A 5,654-nucleotide genomic window follows, 5' to 3' on the forward strand; every position below is an offset into this window, starting at 1 on the left:
ACCGTACTATTTGTGACTGAATTGAGTATATAGTATGCTCATTGGTCATAGTATGATATAGTTAGTATGACAAAAGTTCCCGGATTGTCGTACTAAATTCGCCAAAATACGACGTGTACATGCAGTGGACACACTTTCCGTGCTTTTAGGGCCCATCGTGTAATTGTTCAGAAAATGTGTGTGGCTAAACAACGTTTTCAGATTTGAGAAAATGGCAGAAAATATGCAGCCGAGGAGAGCGGAGACAAATTCATTGCTTTAATTAAGTAATTTTTTTATTCTTTATTGAGCAATGTAATAAAGTATTGACTTTTCAAATAAGTTTTGTTACACGTTATGTTGGCTGACAGCGTATTATCTACGCCGTCCTTACGAACTGCATAGCATTACAAGCAGTATGTACCGGTATGTTAGTTACCTAACGTTGGTTGGTTACTAATAGATCGAACTTGCCAGGCAGTATATTAACGATCTGCTATCTAATTACCCAACGTTTATTGACTTCATTATTTCCATCATTCTTAGTTAAGTGGTTTAGTCGTGCGTTTCAATAAGCTTTGGCCGGTGTCAGTAAACGTCGGCAAAAAAATGATAAATTAAATTGTTGCCAGGAACACAGTTACAGTCACCAAGTCTCTGGATAATATGAAAACAGCCTATCCAGCTGTGCCAGGACGAGTATAATGGTCAGAGTGAGCTGTTTGGAAGTAGCTAGCCGACGTTAGCCAGTTAGCTTGGATGCTTGACTGCCGTTGAACACTACTCCTTGGCCAGAGCGTCCAGGGTGCGCTCTGAACGCTCCGAGATATACGAACGGACAATCTGACAACGGGAAGGCCCGAAATGAAGTAGTTCTGGCACTCCAGAATGAATTTACGAACACACCCCGGAAATCGTAAAACGTCTAGCTGGTGTTTAGTTATGCTAACAAGCTAGCAAGACGTTGCATAGCAACAGCATCAACTTCCGGTGGACAGGAGAAGCTCTAGAATTGATTTTACGCTCAAGTGGAACGAGAGTCTTCGTTTACAGTATACTAAAATGAACTAATAGTATATAGTATTTACTCATTAAGTATGTAGTATACAGTATGTTAGTATGGSTATTCGAACACAGCTTGAGTCTTGTTGTCCTGTTTTGTAATCAGGCAGCTTTAAATGCACCTGCTTCGTCTTCTTTTTTTTAAACATGCTTTAGTGTCAGACAAATATTTATAATGGCTAAAACCCAAACCATGTTGTCTTATTTTGTAGATATTCTTCAAGATGGCGGAGAGCACGGATCTGGAGCAGCTGATGAACTCTTTTAAGAAGTTTGCGATCCACGGAGACACCAAGGCTACAGGGAAGGAGATGAACGGAGAGAACTGGGCTAAACTTGTAAGGACTGCAAGATCATCGACGGGAAGAACGTCACCGCACTGACGTGGATATCGTCTTCACTAAAGTCAAGTGAGTTTCAATAACAACCAACTACAACAAATAACAATTTAATACATTACTCTATTATGACGATAATTATTAGTATTATTATTTATGATGGGCCAATTGCAACCAACATTAGCCACTATATTATCCCCAACCGATCTCTCTTAAATCATGGGCGAGTTTGGTTTTGTCCAGTGCCCCGGTTTGGCGAAGTTGCGTATTTTTAGACCATTCCATTGGTCCTTAAGGGTAATCTCCCCCCACCCGGGCACTGGGCCATATAACATTAACTTGTCCATGGTTTAAGAGAGATCAGCTGGCATAATATAGTGGCCAATTGGTTGCAATTGGCCCATATTATTATTATTATTATCATATATACGTATTATACCAGTACTGATAATACTTGAGTAAATCCACTTCAGAGGCAGTGTTGCTGAACGGCTGTTGTTTCTGACAGTCGTAGAGTGTAAATCCACTTCAGAGCAGTGTTGTGGAACGACTGTTGTTCCTGACAGTCGTAGAGTTTAAATCCACTTCAGAACAGTGTTGTGGAACGACTGTTGTTTTCTGCCGTTGCAGAGCGAAGACGCTCCCGGGTGATCACCTACGAGGAATTCCAGAGAGCCCTGGAGGAGCTGGCCCCTAAGAGGTTTAAAGTCAGAGCAAAGAGGAGGCCCTAACGTCTGTCTACAAGCTGATAGAGGCAAGGAGCCCACCAACGTAGGAGTCACGGTATGACAGATGACTACTACACTACTTACACTACTACTACTACCATATACTACTACTACTACTACAATCATACTACTACAAATACAGTACTACACTACTAATATACTACTACTAATATACTACTAACTACACTACTACTAATATACTACTACTACTAATAACTACTACTACTACTACTAATATACTTACTATAGCACTACACTACTACTAATATACTACTACTACTTAATATACTACTACTAACTATACTACTACTACACTACACTACTACTAATATACTACTACTACTAATATACTACTACTAATATACTACTACTTACCACTACCACTACTACTATATACTACTAACTACTTAATATACTACTACTTAATATACTACTTAACTACACTACTACTAATATACTACTACTACTAACTATACTACTACTACTACACTACCAACTACTACTAATATACTACTACTAATATACTACTACTACACTACCACTACTACTAATATACTACTACTAATATATACTTACTACTACACTACCACTACTACTAATATACTACTACTAATATACTCTACTACACTACCACTACTACTATATACTTACTACTATACTGACTAATTACTACTACTACTTACTACTATCTACTAATATACTACTACTACACTACCTACTACTAAATATACTACTACTACATAATATACTACTTTACTACTACTATAATATACACTACTACCACTACCACTACTACTAATATACTACTACTATAAACTATACTACTACTACTACTACTAATATACTACTACTACACTACCACTACTACTAATATACTACTACTACTACTACTATACTACTAAAACGAATCAACTTTCATTATTGACATGTTACAGCTAAATAAACACTGTCTTGTTTCTGAAACACATCTTCAAGTGTGTGTAAGATTATGTCCATACATGAATATGGGGTAAAGGGCTGTAGTCTACTGTCACTTCAGGGTAGATAGGACAGTTGTGGAGGAGGAGAGTAACAGTGCGGTGTGTTTATCACACCACTCTGAAGTCAAGGAGGTTGTTTAGACGTGCCTGAGTGAATGTAGTGAATGTCTCTCCTCTCCTAACCGTCTCAGTGCTCTGAGCCAACTCACTTTCATGACATCATAGCCATTACAAAGGACTGGCTTCATCGGTGAGGTGTGTCTGGCGTGTGTGTGTGTGTTTGTGGTGTTGTGTGTGTGTGTGTGTGTGTGTTGTGTGTGTGTGTGTGTGTGTGTGTGGTTGTGTTGTGTGGTGTGTGTGTGTGTGTGTGTGGAGAGTGTGTGTGAGAGTGTGAGTGTGAGTGTGCGGTGTGTGTGTCTTACCTAAGTTTTTTCTCCAACACCATTATGTGTTACACTGGCTGGCTGTTCTCATGCTGTGAATTGAACCTGAGTTCAACCTCTTTATCTACGAGTGGCTGTTGGTTTTTGACTTAAGAAATTATAATTGAGTTAAAGTAATCCCTTTTAGGGATCGGTTCTACCTATCCGTCTCCAGCTGTTTCCTCCTGTGTACAACAAGATTCTAGGGACCTTTAAGAACTGCTGTAATCCCAGCGCTGGAGGGCAGCGGGAAACTTCCTCAGTTTGTCAAGAGAACCTAGTAGCAGTTTCCCTTTAAAACACAACTGTATTGGTTTAGCTCACCAGCATGACAACATGGTTTCTGATACTGCCGTTCCCCCTCCCCTCCTCCCTCCTCACGAAAATGGCGAAGACAGCCGCAGTGGACAGACTCGACGGACACCACCAAGTACACGGGCTCCACCAAAGAGCGCTTCGACGAAGAGCGGGAAGGGGAGGGTAAGGGCGGCGGAGGAGCTGGTGGAGAAAACGGGATACGGCGGCTCCTACAAGAACGCCGGAACCTACGAGGAGAAAACCAAGGCTAAGTAGCCCACCGGCCAGGCAGGTGGTCGTCAGGCCCAGTAGACCACCGGGCCAGGCGGGGGTCGTCAGGCCCAGTAGACCACCGGGCCAGGCGGTGGTCGTCAGGCCCAGTAGACCCACGGGCCAGGCGGAGTGTCGTCAGGCCAGTAGCCACCGGGCCAGGCGGGGTGGTCAAAGCCAGTAGACCACCGGCCAGGCGGGTGGTCAACAGGCCCAGTAGACCACCGGGCCAGGCGGGGTGGTCAACGGCCCAGTAGCCCACCGGGCCAGGCGGGGTGGTCAACAGGCCTAGTAGACCAACCGGGCCAGGCGGTGGTCAACAGGCCCAGTAGACCACCGGGCCAGGCAGGGTGGTCAACAGGCCCAGTAGACCACCGGGCCAGGCGGGGTGGTCAACAGGCCCAGTAGACCACCGGGCCAGGCGGGGTGGTCACAGGCCAGAGACACCGGGCCAGGCGGGGTGGTCAACAGGGCCAGTAGCCCCACCGGGCCAGGCAGGGTGTCAACAGGCCCAGTAGACCACCGGCCAGGGCCAGGCAGGGTGGTCAACAGGCCCAGTAGACCACCGGGCCAGGCGTGGTGGTCACAGGCCCAGTAGCCACCGCGGCCAGGCGGGGTGGTCAACAGGCCCAGTAGCCCACGGGCCAGGCGGGTGGTCAACACGCCAGTAACCACCGGGCCAGGCGTGGGGTCAACAGGCCCACAACATGGGATGTATCCCAAATCACATCCTACTCTATATAGTCCACTACTTTGACCAGAGCACTAGGGTCCTGCTATAAAGTAGTGCACTATATAGGGAATAGAGTTACATTTGAGACGCTTCCAGGGTCACTATCTCCTAGCCCCCCCCCCTACAGTCGGACCAACCCCTAACCCCGACTCTGACCCCTAACCACAGCTTAACCCCAGGCCCTGTCGACAGAGGCTGTCCTGTCTTATCTTTGATATGTTCTGAGGGGGGGTGTGTGTGTTGTTGATTGGGGATGATGAGAGAGCATGCTTTTTACTCTTAGGATTTGTTATAGTTGTGTTTGAGTCTATAGAGGTTGTTGAGGTTGTGAGGCGATCTCCTTAAACAGAGATATGACCGACAGAGAGGGTGTGAGGCGATCTCCTTAAACAGAGATATGACCGACAGAGAGGGTGTGAGGCGATCTCTTTAAACAGAGATATGACCGACAGAAGAAGGTGTGAGGCGATCTCCTTAAACAGAGATATGACGATGTGTGTTTACAGATGACTAGATCAGAATGCTCTGTTCACTGTCACACCTGGCCTGCCCTGAGACTGTACATAGACCTGTTGATTATACCTTTTACCTTGCTTTGTTCTTTAACATGTTGAGTTGCACTGTGACAGACTGATGAAAAGTTACTCTGGAATTGAATGAAACATCCCCACTAAAGTAAAACGTCAGCACCAAGACCGTGATTAGACGAAAAATCACTACTGGGTAAAAATAATCTGACATTGTGCCGTGTTCCATAGGCTTGAATGTCCTGTTTGATTTGATTTGATTTGAGTTTCTTAGAGTATATTTAATCTTCCTCCTCCTTCATCTTCCATCTTTCTCGG

At 44.8% G+C, this 5,654-nt stretch overlaps 1 pseudogene; it reads left to right on the plus strand.

Annotated features, from left to right (window-relative positions):
* Positions 1 to 434: 434 nt before the first annotated feature.
* Positions 435 to 4,205, plus strand: LOC112077948 (tubulin polymerization-promoting protein family member 3-like; annotated as a pseudogene).
* Positions 4,206 to 5,654: the final 1,449 nt, after the last annotated feature.

The sequence above is a fragment of the Salvelinus sp. IW2-2015 genome, unplaced genomic scaffold, assembly GCF_002910315.2.
Source record: "Salvelinus sp. IW2-2015 unplaced genomic scaffold, ASM291031v2 Un_scaffold5086, whole genome shotgun sequence".
Taxonomy (NCBI): Eukaryota; Metazoa; Chordata; class Actinopteri; order Salmoniformes; family Salmonidae; genus Salvelinus; species Salvelinus sp. IW2-2015.